The sequence below is a fragment of the Gymnoscopelus braueri genome, assembly GCF_963280865.1.
Source record: "Gymnoscopelus braueri genome assembly, chromosome: 24".
Taxonomy (NCBI): domain Eukaryota; kingdom Metazoa; phylum Chordata; class Actinopteri; order Myctophiformes; family Myctophidae; genus Gymnoscopelus; species Gymnoscopelus braueri.
In genome coordinates this window covers 26,399,155-26,415,822 of record NC_137626.1, presented here as the reverse complement: position 1 = coordinate 26,415,822, position 16,668 = coordinate 26,399,155, and the positions used below count along the sequence as shown (strand labels likewise).

Genomic DNA, 16,668 nt, shown 5'->3' with positions numbered 1-16,668 from the left:
ATATCTGTTGTAGATTGCCCAGCGCACATTGGTGCGCTGGACTTTGTCAGGAAAAAATTTGATGATTATGATATCTTAATAGTATACAGATTCACTCACTCATTTCCTATGGTTTGCAGATTCTCTTGTGAAAACCATTGGTGAAGAACCAGATGTCACTCCAATATGTGCCAATCAAACATATGATGTCATCATATCTATAATATGTAGTATCACAACAAAGAGTGGAGGACAAAAATGTCACCTGGGGTATAACTATGAGAATAGCAATGAAACTGACAGTTCTTGTGACTTCAGGATCACACTGTTGAAACAGAATGAGAGAATGTTTCTACACCTCAACAAATTAACACCAGCAGATAATGGAAGCTATAACTGCGTGTGTTATTTCAATGGAGGAACACATTTTGTCAAACTCAACGTTACTGTGAATAGTAAGTCCTTTTTTCTTTTTTTGTATTTCCCATACTACAGTGGGATGGGGGAGGTGATTTATGTTGTAGCCTACATTCATTAACTTTTTTCTTTACATTGTAAGATAATGTCACTGATTTAATGTTTACCCCAGAGCTAAAGGGATAGTTCACTTTCAAAAAAGAATTGGGTCATTTTATCGTCTACTCAGGCTTTTGGGAGCCAACAGATTAAGTTGCTTGATTCAGTATTTAGATATTTGATATTTGTTTTATCAGACACGACCCCTTCCTTTACAAACCCATTGCAACAAACTCAATTTTAACCATGTTAGATTAATCAGAAACACACTTCCTTGGTTCTGGTGACTTTTCATTATTAATATTTTTTTGGGGAAAATGAAAAAACAATCACAAAATGGAAATTAAACAAAGTAATAAAAAAACGTATTAAGAGGGCAGGATGAGTCACCAGAACCCAGGACGGGTGTTTTTGATGAAACTAACATGTAAAAAAATGAGTTTGAAGTTATAATGGGTTGTATAGGAAGGGGGCGTGTCTGATAAAATGAATATAAAATATCTAAATACTGAATCAAGCATCTTAAAAACTGTCTGGGGGGCTGACAAAAGCCTGAGTAGACGATAAAATGAACCAATTTTTTTTTTAAAGTGAAATATCCATTTAAGCATCAAATACAAGTGCCAACATAATAACTATAGCAGCAGTGATTACAGCTCACCTGAGCAAGCTATTAACATGTTCACTGATTGAACATCTGCTGTTCTGTTATGATCCTACAGTAGCTCATGTTGCCACATTATGAAACCTGAGGCAGGGTAAGGGATCTGTTTATCACTGTGACACCTTGGCTTGACGATAATGGTTTACAAATGTCTTTTCCTTCACAGGCACTGAAAAGCATGAAGTGGACAATACTCCCCCCACCCCCATGTACATTCTTATATTACTGACAAGCATCACTGTCATCATCATTGCAATTGCAGTTGCCTTTGCTATCAGGCAAATCATCCATCGGTGAGTGTACGGTGTTATGCATTATAAATTAATGTATGTATTCTATATGTTCAGTAGGAATAATGTTATTACAACAGCATTGGAGCTTTTAATTCTGTTTTGCAGCTTTACTATAATTTCTAAGCTAATTTACTAAAGGCCATATTGGAAAACAACCATTATGTGATGTTCTTCATTCATTCGCTTTAGAAATGTTTTATCCATTTATCTTGATCTTGATTCATGCTTTTTTTCCTTTTTTTGAAGAACGAAAAAAATAACTGTTGTAAAAAGATATGTATAATATTTTTGTACAAGTTGCCAGAACTGAAATAAAAACAAAGTAAAAATGAAAGAAAGAAGATAACCAGCTATCATGATGCTGTTTAGTATACTTTCATACCATAGCAGTATCACACTAACTCCATTTGTTTTCTATGAAACAGAAGAACAAACCCAGATGTTTCTGTCTCATCCATCACAGCAGCAACTTATACAGTGAACAGTGTATGAACTTTTTTTCTCTCTACTTTCAAACAACATAAGCTAGTACTAGTCTGTGCCATCAGCTTTGTCATCCACATCTAATTAGTAAATTAAAAAATAAGTAAACAATTTAAACATGCATTTTCATATAGGACCAAGAGGACCAAGACACATACACTGCTCTCCAACACCCAGACAAGGATCTCTACCAGACTGTCCAGTCAGCACCCTGTCGTTCTCCCTGCCAATAGAAGCATGATGATTGGCTGCTCCGAAGACCAGGAGATGTGTGAAAGAGAGACCAATGTTTATCGACTCAGTGGAACAAGTAACACAATAGGCCTATCCACAAGTTTCCTAGGGCCTTGTGGGCATCACTTCCTGTCGATTTGATCCCTGATACCTGATCAAATCGACAGGAAGTGATGCCCACAACGCCCTAGGAAACTTGTGGATATGAAAATCTCAGGATAATGTAAAGGATGCATATTTTACTCATATTTGTCAAGATAAAAGATATAACAAAATATGAATGCAAGATTAATAAATAACAGGAAAACATTCTACTCTTCTTGTTTTGTGTGTAGACAGAGGGTCAATAGGCTCTGGTTGTACACGGTATGGGAGAGAAGATTTCTGGTGTGATTTGTTCCCACACCAGCAGGCATAGCCTACCTACGTGGTCTAAGACAGGTCTTAACAAATGCTGTCCGGCAGAAACCAGCTAACTAAATTTTTCTGCTTTTGCATATTTTTCCATAAATCAGTGCTATTGAACACCCTTTACGTCTGTGTGTTGATAAAGAAAATATTGAACCAATGAAAAGTATTAAAAAGCGCTTCTGACAAAACCAGCTCACTCCATTGGATCCTCAAACGTTCAGCGAAACCAGCTAACTCCACCAAAGGGGGGTGGAGTTAGCTGGTTCAATTATGAACAAAACCTAATTTTTTTTTTCCCTGAAAAATGAAAATTTTGGAGTTAGCTGGTTTCTGCCGGACAGCAGAGATATACTTTGTTGTGTGACTGTGTCAGTGCCAACAATAACAGATTTACTGTGCACAGTGTCAATGCTGTTGTAAGAGGAAGTATAAATTAGGCTTTAACAAGCTCTGTCCCCGAGTTAGTATAGCATAGAAATTTTTTGATCACTTTAGCCATATTTTATACTTGAAGAATCTACAAGCCCACAACGTGTCACCTGACCTGTTATGAGCTTGTAGATCGGCTATTTTCTTTTTTTTTATCTAGAAAACTAATCTGACACCAAAAATGCCTGGGACCGAAACTGTCCGATTGATGGCGGAAAAAAACTGAACAAGCATGATGTGTGATTGGTTGTCCGGGAGCATTATGGAAACAACTGACTCGTTTAATATTGCTCTGTCAATCAGTAACACGTTTATTTGCACCGATTTGCACTCCTCGTCTGCCTCTGATTATATTCTTATGTCCGTAGTCTATGATTTGATGCGTATTGTGTACGGAAGGAAGCCAATAAAAACAGAGCCGTCACACGTCTTTCACAGTGAACAGCAACACTGGTACTCATTGTACACCACTTTAACCCTGGGGTCCTTGTTGTGGGGATTTAATTATAGGCAAAAGATAATAATATAGCATTTCAATATTTTATAAAATAACTGATCTACCTGCTCACAACTCAGGGGCGGCCTTTATGATCTGGGGGCCCGTTTCAAGAGCTAATATGAGGCCCCCATATGCACCCCCCGCCCAAAAAATATATATATTAAAAATAAATTGTGGACTGAAGTTGGTTTGCTTCCATAATGACGCGTTTTCGAACTAAATTAAGGTGTAAACCGCATTGCTGCGCTTGAGCTAATTTACATTTTCATTTCCCTGTGAAATTGAACTAACCACATCTCAATGTGAAAGTTTTAAAATAATTAGTATTCTCAGATCAGATAAAATTGGGATACTTCTTGTTCATAAGGAAAATGGTTTATTCAACTCTAATTGCACATGTCAACAAAGTGAAAATCACAGAATGACCTCTCAGCATTGACACAAAAAAACTGAAGCACTTCCTCATTATACAGAATTGTCCCTGTGTTTCTGAGGTATCTCATACGTCCGTGAAGTTCACTTTAGTCACATGCATGGATTGCATAAGGTACTATTTTTTTAATGTGGTAGGTGAGTGTGGGGATGGTGCATTTGTGTTTGTCCTTGGTCAGCAAGTCTGCATGGAAAATGCGATTTGTTTCTCTAATGCAGTTGTGGAGTTTGTGCACTGCCACAGAAGGTACAGTATAACAACTGGTTTTACAGCACAGTTTTTGCAATTCATATTTAACATTCTGCATATTCATTTCAGTGGACTTTGTTGTCAAAAGGAGAAAATGTGATGATGATGTGATCTGAATAGAATATAGACTCACTAATGTTCTATCGCTTGTAGTGGCTCTCGTGAAAATCATTGGTGAAGAACCAGATGTCACTCAAATATGTGACTATCAAACAGTTGATGTCATCATGATAATGCCAAGATGTAGGCCTATTGTCAAAAGTTCAAAACTGCACGGACTGGAGGAAAAGAATGTCAACTGCTGTATCTCATTGATAATGGCACTGAAAGTTTATGTGACTCCAGGATCACCCTAAAACAAAATGAAACAATGTTTTTGCAACTCAACAAACTAACACCAGCAGATAGTGGAAGCTATAACTGCGAGTGAACATTCAATGGAGGAACACATATTGTCCAACTCAACCTTACTGTGAACAGTAAGTAATTTTGGTTTGGTTTGATTTAATTTGATTGGAGGAACGGATTTAGTCCAACTCAACATTACTTGTCCTGACCTAAGTCAGTGGAGTGGTGTCATTTATGTTGTATACATTGATTAACAACCTTTTTAACATTGTAATATAATGTGACTGATTTAATGTTCATCCCAGTGCATTTCCGTTAAAAAGTATGATTCCCCAGTTTATAGGTCTTAATTCATAAATATTGGTGGTCCAGACCCCAGTCTGATACTTATACAACAGCATTTACTGATCACCTGTGCAAACTATTGAAATTTTCACTGAACTAAACACCTGATGGTTTGTTATCCTAGCTCATGTATTGTTAACACTTCACACATACTGGTTCATACAGTACAGTGGACAATGTTTCCCCCACCAAGATGTTGCATATTCTTACAGATAATGGTTTACAAATGTCTTTTCCTTCACAGGCACAGAAAAGCATGAAGTGGACAATACTTCCCCCACCACCATGTACATTCTAATAGCAGTGACAAGCATCACTGTCATCATCATTGGAATTACAGTTACCTTGGCTATCATGCGACGAAGTATAAACATCCATCGGTGAGTTTTATATTCCAGCAAGAATGGAAAGTGAATTATGTATTATACATAAATGTATGTTTTCTATATGTTCAGTAGGATAATGTTACTATTATAGCATTGCAGCTTTTATTTCAGTTTTGTATCTTTAGGAGGTTAAAACATCTGCACACAAGCTCCCAAACAACGTTTTGCATCTTTACTATAATCTCTAAACTCATTTACAAAAGGCTTATATTATCTGATGTTCATCATCTTCAGAATTAATTAGCTTTAAAAACAGAAGATAACAAATTGCAGTTATGATGCTGTTTAGTACTTTCATACTGTAGCAGTAACTCTGTGCATTGTTCTATGAAACAGAAGAACAAACCCAGATGTCTCTGTCTCATTCATCACAGCAGCAACTCTTCACTCTCCAGTGAACAGTGTATGAAGGTTTTTTCTGTACTTTTCAACATTAAGCTATTCTGTGCTTCTGTGTCTATCAGCTTTTCATCTAATTAATTAAACCTTTTAAACATGAATATAGGACCAAGAGGACACATACACTACTCTCCAGCACCCAGACACAGACAGTGATCTCTACCATGACCTCTACACTGTGGTTCTCCCTGCCAATAGAACCGTGAAGATTGGCTGCAACGAAGACCAGGAAATGTGTGAAAGACCGACCAATGTTCATCGACTCAGTGGAACAAGTAGCACAATATATGAAAATCCCTGAAGACAATGATGGGATACTGTAATGATGAATATTTTACTCATATTTATGTTAATAGGAATATAAATTGTTGACATATACACTCTCAATTGTATTATTGTGGACTCTTACTCTGAAATAGACAATGCCGGAAGTGCTTGTTACTATCGCAGGTGATTTGTGTTATAAGGCCTGACTGAATAAACACGCACAGTTCAGTTTGAGTAGCAGCAGAGCTGATGCCTCCCTGTCTGTTCATTATTAAATGTATTCCTCTGTCAGTATTATTTCACTTTTATCTGGTCCACACGTGTAGATCGCTGCACGTTGAACTCTGTCAACATAAATGATGAGGAATATAAAGAATATGAATGCAAGATAAATAAATAATGGGAAAGCAATACTCTTCTTTTGTGTAGACTGAAGGTCTATATGGGCTCTGATTGTAATTGAGGCAAATCATTTTTCTGGTGCGATCTGTTGCCACATCAGCAGGGTGCAGGCATAGCCAGTGTGTAGATGGTCACCAGAGATTTCGACCCAGGACGATTCGACCCGGACCATTCGACCCGCTCTCGACCCGCTTGGACCTGACTTTTCGACCCGGACCGCGAGAGAGAGAGACAGAGAGAGACATAGAGAGAGAGACAGAGACATAATAATAATAATATGTACATTGATTTACCAAACAATTATTGTGTTGGTGTTTTTATTTACCAAACAATTACAAAGCTAATGGAGGCTAATGGAGGCTAAAGGGAGCCACCCACAGAGACACAGAGACACAGGCCATCAACGATCACATTCCTAAGGCTAGCAGCCACCATCCTCATCCCCATAGCAGAGTATGACGTTTTTTGCTAGTGGGGTTTTGTGAATAATCACATGAAGTATAAAAGTATGATATATAAGAAAAGTTATAGCTATAATGGTAATGCCTTTATTGATTGTATGCTGTGATTTGAATACACTATATTATTTGTATGTGTTATGGAAAAGATTATTTTGTCATTCAGTCATAAAGTGACGTTCAGTCTACACATTAGCAGCAGCTCTGTGTTGTCTGACAATTATTCTTGCACTCATTTTATTCTCCCATATAGAACGACACAATGTAACATAGCTCTGTTTACACAATGCTGTACCCCCCTCCAACTGTATGTTCCCCATCTTAAATCTTGAATATGGAGAATTAGGCATCATATATGAGATGCAAATATTATAATTGGGATTTCATTTATATTGCATATTTCATCTTACTTACATTTTGTTTACAAGGTGAATATGTACACAGCATATGACCGGAAATAGTGCACATTCAATCAGACTCAGCCTTTTTGTAATATACATTTTATTTCAATTGTTTTTGTATATACTACTATTTTTGACTTGAAATTGTTTTACACTGCCCTGTTTTGTCAAATAAAATAACAGTTACGTTAATTCATTTCACCTCTTGTGTTGTGTTTAATGATGGGGACTACTGTAGATCTGCTACTTTCAAATGATTTTAGAGGAGAGAAGGACAAAACAGACAACATTACAATAAGGCATACATTATTATTTCATTTAGAAAAGAAGGTTTACAAAAAAACCTTCTTAAAAAAGTATGCAACTGGGGGAGCATGCTTACAATATTTACTCTTAAATATACTCAATCTTAATCACCACCGTCACCTTGTACTCTACTACCCTCTAGGGGTTACACCGTTTGTCTGTTTTCTGTTGTTATGTTTTGTGTGAGGACTGCGGATGAAAATTAGCATCTTTGCTAATCCCGGTGTATTTACGTTCATGTGACGTTCATTAATATGCTCTGTCCTGTCTAAATAAACAAATAAAGTAAAGTAAAGTAAAGATAATTCGACCCGGTAAAAACGGGTCGAACGGACTCGAATTTGCGGTTGGGCGAGTTGTCCTGGGTCGAAATCTCTGGTGACCGTGGTGGAGCATAGCCTGGTAAACACCCCCTCCCTCCGGAAATCTCATGCATTGCATTGCATTTGGTTTCAGGAACAAAATGTGTGTCGCAAGCTTCTTCCATTTGACGGAGTGAGGTTAGGTCGAGCACTGTTTCCCAAATAATGGGTCGGGACCCAATTTTATGGGTCAAGAGTAAATATATATTTTTTTCCCCTACATTTTAAAATTATTTCAAAAGATTTTCAAAATGTCACGACGCGTTGCGACTCTTGTGAGCTTGTAGCTATTTTCATTAGTTTGGGTCCCTGGGAGACCACCTATAGTATGTGGGCGTGTCCACTCCAAATGGTCACAGATGTTGGTTACTTGTTCACATTTATGTTATTTAGATAGATATTATGTTTGCTTGACCACAAATGCTAAGAATGTTATTTAGATAACATGATGTTTGACAGATGCTAGGTTTGATGTTTACTTGGTATACTAGTTACTTTAAAATTAGCCTCATTCCCAGCCTTGGAGAAAAGCCAATCTTCAAGCTCATAACTATTTTTTTTTTTTTTTTTTAATAGTAAAAAATGGCAAAGAAGTTTAGGGATGATGGTATTGGGTAAGGCACCGGCAAAAATAAGGCCCAATGTGTGTTTTGCAGATGAAGGCGATACATATGCTGCCAGCAGGGGGCGATATCCCCTCAGACCTACCACCACTTTCAAAGGCTCTCTGTCTCTGCTTCATGTCAGGTCAGTTTAGTCAGCTGTGGTACACTTATATTTAATATGTTAAGTTTATGTTCCTGCTCAGAACATCTTAAAATCAGTGGTAGAAATATAACCCTAATGATAGTAGACATATATAATATAATAAAATATAGTAGAAAATATAGTATGTCACATCAAATAGCCGATCTACAAGCTGCCACATGTGTAAGCAGTACACTAATGATAGAAATAGTATACATACAACATGTCACTTGTCTAAGCAGTACCTGATAATAGAAATAGTAGAAATAGTATATGTCACATCCTAGTGACATATGCCATGTTGCATATACCTACTTTTTACATTTACATTTCACATTGTAGCGCTTGTTATATATAGTTATCTAAAAGTTATCATACTTTTGAAACGCAATGTTTTAGTTTGGAGTAAAGAGATAATGTCATGTCACCGCATTCTTTTTTTATAGAGCTGCTTGTTATTCAGGAAATGCTATAAAAGTTGAGGCCTGTGAATTCAATGATCTGCCTGCCGGTCTCTCTCTTCCTTCTTGTCTGTGCGTGTTACTGTATGTAGATCAGTGGTTGTCAAAGTGGGTTCCGGGGACCCCCAGGGGTCCTTGAGGGTGTTCCAGAGGGTCCCAAGCAAAATGTGTTAATGTAGCATCAAAATCAGTTTAATCACTTACTTAACCCTATATAAATAGCCAATCTACAATCTCACACGTCGTGTTGAATGTCGTTTTGCAGTCCATCTGAGGCACTGTGCTTCGGTCAGAAAGAGACGGAGAGGAGATGTCTCATCATCCTCAACAATGGGACCAAAAACGCTCTGGCCTATAAGGTCAGTCCTGTTCCTTGATATTGCATTCCATGTTTTAGGCGTTTAGCTGAAGCTCTTGTCCAGAGCAACATGCAGCTGGAGCTGAATAATGTGTCTTCGTCATATCGGATACATGAGATTGTTTTAAAGCAGAGCTTACGCTGATGAACCCATTAAAACCTGGAAAGCATCTGTGTCATTTTAGATTTGAGCGTTTAAAAAAATAGCAGATATACAAGCTCACAGCGTGTCACTTTGTGCCGTGCTGCGAGCTTGTACATCTGCTATTTTTGAACATTTTTTTAAAATCCTGAAAGAGTGCAAACTACTGATTTAGAAGGCATCTGTAGAATCGGCCTCAGGTCTTAATGGGTTAACTTTACTCACGTCACACCAAGACTCTCATCATGTGTGCGTGCACGTGTACATGCGTGCATGTGCTCTCCCAGGTACGGACCACAGCCCCGGAGAAGTACAGGGTGAAGCCCAGCTGTAGCAGCTGTGAGGCAGTAACCAGTGTGGAGATCACAGTCTCTCTGCATGGAGGTACCGTACCTCCAGACTCATCCATACCTAACTGTAGCTCTACTGTGAGCTAACCTGGAGGTTGGGGTCCCCACATGATTTTTGGGGGTCCCCAGATCACAGTGAAGTGACAATTTAAGGACTTTTAAGACCTCAAAAGAAAGAAAAGAAAAAGACCATTACTGCATCAAAAGTAATCAACAAACTATATCATGAAAAAAATATATATAGATGGTCAGTTAAGTAACACAGTAGAGTAGTATTACTGAGTTATGATGAACTCATAGAGAACCATATGAATTGTGACGGTCGGTCATAAAAGGAATGCGCTTTGGCACTCATGGCAGAGACAACAATTTACAATTTAGGCATTTAGCAGACGCTAACTGCCTAACCAACCAAACCTACAGGCAGGAAGGGTGTACACCAACATTACAGAGGTTCTGACCACAGAGCAAAAGATTAAATATGTAAAAAGCGGTAACATGAATTGACAAACTGTACATGCACACATGCTTCATTACAGTAGTTCATCACTCAATTGAATTGCAAAATGATACAGCTGAAAATTGTCGGACCAAGACGCTGAACTCTTTGCTAAATGTGGACAGCCAAGTGTGTGCAGCATTCAGGAAGTCAGACAGTGTGGGGGGTTTCGGAACACTGCTTGTGAAGTCAGACTGAGCGTGCCATTCTTAACTACATTCACTCACTGCAATTTCAAGACAATTACTTTCCAAACAGCATGCATTTCATGCACACTAAACAACTTTAAGCTACCAGAAATTAGATGAGTCCATATGATAGAGCCAATGATTCCATGCTCAAAACAAACACATCATCAATCCATTAATTTCTCATATTGTGATTATTATTTTCTCATTTTGAAATGAAACGCATTTATTCATCACGTGATTAGAAGTCTTTACAGTCAATGCTTCCTCTTAGCGGTTATGTTGTCTTACATACTTCTTTAAAGCAGTGGTTCTCAAAGTGGGGTTTCATATCGTGTCATATCGGGACCCGTTATGAGCTTGTAGATCGGTTATTTTCTTTATCTTTTCTTTTATCTAGAAAACTTCTGGCACCAAAAATGTCAGATTGGGAGTCCTTTTTTTTGCAGTAATTTTTTTGTGGCTTTTCTGCCTTTATTGATAGGGTATAGTAGAGAATGACAGGAAATAGGAAGAGGGAGACGGGAAGTAGCATGCAGCAAACGTCGTCGGGAACGGGATTCGAACCCCCTTCACGCTGTCAGGCTACAGGCCAGCAGTCCGGGCCAAGATTGGGAGTCCTTGACATGAAAACATGTTTCAGAACCACAGAGAATGTGGAGATGGTGCATGCTTTATGGCTCCAGTCAGTGTTACTCAATAAACCTCCATGTTCTGTTCTGTCCTGGCCTCAGCTCCTGAGGCTGTTGACCAGCAGTGGACGGCTGGAGCATAAGCTGGACCGCTGTCTTTGGATCCAGAAGGTCCTCATCGTCCTGGTAACGGCACTGGGGTGCTCCACCCTCTACATGCTGTACGGAGGAAACGGATGGTTCTGACTGGATTCAGACCTGGGACCGAAACACTCGGGTCAGAAATGTCAACCGCACGGCGAAGTGAAACTGTCCGATTGATGGTGGAGAAAAACTGTACAAGCACGATGTGCCATTAGTTGTCCGGGAGCATTATGGAAACAACTCGTTTAATATTGCTCTGTCAATCGGTAACACGTTTATTTGCACCGATTTGCACTCCTCATCTGCCATTATATTCTTCTGTCCATAGTGTATGATTTTATGTGTATTGTGTACGGAAGGAAGCCAATAAAAACAGAGCTGTCACACGTCTTTCACAGTGAACAGCAACACTGGTACTCATTGTACACCACTTTAACCCTGGGGTCCCAGTTGTGGGCATTTAATTATCTAGGCAAAAATGTTTCAATATAGCATTTCAATATTTTATGAAATAACTGATCTACCTGCTCACAACTCATCGCAATGCAACATGTTGTGAGCTTGTAGATCGGCTATTTTTGTTACTTGTCGTGTGACAAAGTTTATAGGGTATAAAGTGGTTAAGGTGTAAACCGCATTGCTGCGCTTGAGCTAATTTACATTTTCATTTCTCTAAGAAATTGAACTATTCTGACTGAACTCAGATCAGATAAAATTAGGCTACTTCTTGTTTATAAGGAAAATGGTTTATTCAACTCTAATTGCACATGTCAACAAAGTGAAAATCACAGAATGACCTCTCAGCTTTGACGCAAGCACTTCCTCATTATACAGTATTATCACTGTGTTTCTGAGGTTTCTCATACGTCCGTGAAGTTTCACACTTTAGTCACATGGATTGCATGAGGTGCTATTGTTTTTATGTGGTAGGTGAGTGTGGGGGAGATGTTTAGACTCTTTTTCACATTTTCTCCAAGCTACGTTACAGTTCTTGTGTAGCTCAGAGCGGAGGAATGAATGGTGCATTTGTGTTTGTCCTTGGTCAGCAAGTCTGCATGGAAAATGCAATTTGTTTCTCTAGTGCAGTTGTGGAGTTTGTGCACTGCCATAGAAGGTACGGTAACAACTGGTTTTACAGCACAGTTTTTGCAATACATATTGAACATTCTGCACATTCATTTCAGTGGACTTTGTTGTCAAAAGGAGAAAATGTGATGATTATATGATCTGAATAGAATATAGACTCACACATTTTCTATCGCTTGCAGTGTCTCTCGTGAAAATCATTGGCGAAGAACCAGATGTCACTCAAATATGTGACAATCAAACAGTTGATTTCATCATGATGATAAGATGTATTGTCAAAACGGCAAGGACTGGAGGAAAAGAATGTCAACTGCTGTATCACTTCGATAATGGCACTGCAAATGTAATTGACTGCGGGATCACCCTAAAACAGAATGAGACAATGTTTTTGCAACTCAACAAATTAACACCAGCAGATAGTGGAAGCTATAACTGCGAGTGTACATTCAAAGGAGGAATACATGTTGTCCAACTCAACATTACTGTGAACAGTAAGTACTTTTGGTTTGATTTATTTTGATTGGAGGAACGGATTTAGTCCAACTCAACATTACTGTGAACGCCAACAGTATTTATGTTTTGTTTTTCTATTGTCCTGACCTAATTGGAGTGGTGTCATTTATGTTGTATACATTGATTAACAGCCTTTTTAACATTGTAATATAATATGACTGATTTAATGTTCATCCCAGTGCATTGCCGTTACATAAGTATGAAAAATGTGGATGATTCTTAGGGTCTTGGCCATCGACAATTCCCCAGTTTATAGGTCTTTAATTCATAAATATTGGTGGTCCAGACCCCAGTCGGATACTTATACAACAGCATTTACTGATCACCTGTGCAAACTATTGAAACTTTCACTGAACTAAACACCTGATGGTTTGTTATCCTAGCTCATGTACTGTTAACACATAAAAAACCTTCACTGTCACAGACGTGCTGGAGCATACAGTGGACAATGTTTCCCCCACCAAGATATTGCATATTCTTACAGATAATGGTTTACAAATGTATTTTCCTTCACAGGCACAGAAAAGCATGAAGTGGACAATACTTCCCCCACAGCCATGTACATTCTAATAGCAGTGACTATGATAAACATCACTGTCATCATCATTGGAATTACAGTTACCTTGGCTATCATGCGACGAAGTACAAACATCCATCGGTGAGTTTTACAGTATATTCCAGCAAGAATTTTGGAAAGTGAATTATGTAGGCCTATTACACATAAATGTATGTTTTCTATATGTTCAGTAAGGTAATGTTACTATTATAGCATTGCAGCTTTTATTTCAGTTTTGCTTCTTTAGGAGGTTAAAAAAACTGCACACAAGCTCCCAAACAATGTTTTGCATCTTTACTATAATCTCTAAACTCATTTACAAAAGGCCTATTATCTGATGTTCATCATGTTCATAATTAATTAGCTTTAAAAACAGAAGATAACAAATTGCAGTTATGATGCTGTTTAGTACTTTCATACTGTAGCAGTAACTCTGTGCATTGTTCTATGAAACAGAAGAACAAACCCAGATGTCTCTGTCTCATTCATCACAGCAGCAACTCTTCACTCTCCAGTGAACAGTGTATGAAGGCTTTTTCTGTACTTTTCAACAACATTAAGCTAGTCTGTGCCATCAGCTTTTCATCTAATTAATTAAACCTTTTAAACATGAATATAGGACCAAGAGGACACATACACTGCTCTCCAGCACCCAGACACAGACAGTGATCTCTACCATAACCTCTACACTGTGGTTCTCCCTGCCAATAGAACCGAGATGATTGGCTGCAACGAAGACCAGGAAATGTGTGAAAGACAGACCAATGTTCATCGACTCAGTGGAACAAGTAGCACAATATATGAAAATCCCTGAAGACAACTAGAAAATATTGTTCCTATAAAGAAACAATGTGGGCTCGCTTTAAAGCCAAAAAACTGTAGTTATAAAAAGTACAAATTCAGTTTGACCTTGTATCTCTGTCTTTGCGTTGTGTGTGGGTGTAGACGTGTCTCCGGTTGATCAGGTTGGGAGCACCTGTTATCATTCTCCTAATTGTCATCAGTTACACACCTGCTTGCATAGCTGATGGTAGTGAGGGGGGAGGGGTATAGGGGGCAGGAGTGATGGGTGTGGGGTAGCCTGGGGCACCATTCCTTTTCGGGTATATGATCCGGTCGGGAGCGGAAGTAAAAAAAATAAAAAGTGGCCGGATGGGCAGAACCGGAAACACGTCTCACCTCAAAATAGGTCCGTCCTAATAAAATCCTTGATGCGGCATAGTTTAGCTTATTTTTTAAATGTAAATGTGCGTGCACTATCCGGAGACTATTTAGCGTCTGTATTATCCCACGGGGAAATTCTATTCCATTTAAATAGGGATTGGGGAACCAAAACAAAGCAGCACCGCAAAACCGGATGGGCACAATCCGGAAACAGGATTGTTTTTTCCTTTTTTTTTTCAGTAGGCGTGGCCTAGACCGGATCATATAGGTCTTTAGTAACAGACACCAGGCTTTCCTCCGAGGTGGAAAGACTGGTGATGCGAGGTTAGGTGTGGGGTGCTCCCGCGTGGCTCCACTGAGCTTGTAGATGAGCTATTTCCGATGGTTTGCAGTGTGTGTGTGTGTGTGTGTGTGTGTGTGTGTGTGTGTGTGTGTGTGTGTGTGTGTGTGTGTGTGTGTGTGTGTGTGAGAGGGGGGGGCGTATGGGGTGTGGGGAGTTGTGTGAGGTCATGTTGACCAATACGCACCATTAGTGTTAAATTGGAGCTAGAAATTTACAAGATTATTGCCATTAAAATTTCACCCATTTACACACACATTCATACACCGATGGCGGAGGAAACCATGCAAGGCACCTGCTCATCTGGAGCAATTAGGGGTTCAGCGTCTTGCTCAAGGACACTTCGACACTAACTCTGGGGGAGCCTGGGATCGAACTTGGAACCTCGCAGTTGCCATCCGGCCGCTGCCACCCCCTGTACTCACACTTTCCAAAAAACTGTCAAGGTTTTCCCAAAATAGCAGATCTACAAGCTCACAACGCATCACATTGTAGATCGGCTTTTTTGAATAGTTGAAGTATGACGGGGGGACGGGGGGGGGGTGAAGTGGCAGTGGAGTATGGTATGTGTGTGTGTGTGTGTGTGTGTGTGTGTGGGGGGGGGGGAGTCGGAGCTTGCAGTGTACAAACGTTTTAGCATCAAAATATACTTTGAGTACCAAAGTAAAAGTACTCAATGTTCAGAAAATAGCAGATCTACAAGCTCATAACGCGTCACATTGTAGATCGGCTGTGTGTGGTTACTGTAATAATACATTCTGCAAAGTAACAAGTAACTAAAGCTGTCAAATGCTGTCATTGTAGTGGAGTAGAAGTAACAAAAATGGAAAGGAAAGTAAAAGGACCTCATAATTAAAGGGTAAGACCACTTTGGTAGAGGTTTGGGTTGTGTAGTTACCTTGCCATGATGTAACCCCAAAGGTGGGCAAGAAATAAAAAATAATTGCTCCATTGATTAGAAATTGATAATTCAAAATATGCTCCTCATTGACTTGCATTGTACGGTAAAACAGCTCTCAAAGTCACTCTTTTAGCACATAAATGAACCCAAACATAGCTGATTCAGGCAATATAGAGCATCACCAAACCCAGTACTGTTCGTTTTTTTTATAAAAATGTCAACTTCCTGTTGATTTTACTATTTGAAGATCTGGATCCGGATCCGCGGATCCAGTCCAGGTTTTCTACTAATTAAAAATGGCAAAATCAACAGGAAGTTGACATTTTTATTTAAAAAAAAAACAGTACTGGGTTTGGTGATGTTTTATATTGTCTGAATCAACTTTGTTTGCGTTCGTTTATGTGCTAAAAGAGTGACTTTGAGAGCTGTTTTACCGTACAATGTAAGTCAATGAGGAGCATATTTTGAATTATCAATTTCTAATCAATGGAGCAATTATTTTTTATTTCTTGCCCACCTTTGGAGTTACATCATGGCAAGGTAACTACACAACCCCAACCTCTACCAAAGTGGTCTTGCCCTTTAAACTGTGCATTGTAAGCACTTGCATAGTACTTGAGTAAATATACTTAGTTACTTTGCAGCACCACTGAGTAGCCAATGACTGACAAGCTAGCTAACACCAGGTGAACTGATTGCTAGAGTGAAGAGAGACTTGGGTTT

General features: G+C 38.9%; 1 protein-coding gene and 1 long non-coding RNA gene across 3 annotated transcripts in view; both read left to right on the top strand.

Moving 5' to 3' along the window:
* The window catches only part of LOC308080919 (motile sperm domain-containing protein 2-like), a 30,558-nt gene extending 24,429 nt beyond the window's left edge, over positions 1-6,129 (top strand). Inside the window, exons 17-20 of one of the 2 annotated variants that reach the window (XM_080423030.1) lie at positions 4,453-4,669; positions 5,128-5,263; positions 5,606-5,672; positions 5,775-6,129. The gene's annotated coding sequence lies outside the window, so the exon portion shown is untranslated. The remainder of the gene's footprint in view (positions 1-4,452; positions 4,670-5,127; positions 5,264-5,605; positions 5,673-5,774) is intronic. The other variant, XM_080423029.1, reaches the window with a different exon arrangement.
* A 7,379-nt stretch (positions 6,130-13,508) lies between these two features.
* On the top strand, positions 13,509-14,343 carry LOC308080325. Its single transcript, XR_013932692.1, has 3 exons — positions 13,509-13,642; positions 13,997-14,063; positions 14,160-14,343. It is a non-coding gene; the product is annotated as an uncharacterized lncRNA (long non-coding RNA).
* The last annotated feature ends 2,325 nt before the right edge of the window (positions 14,344-16,668 follow it).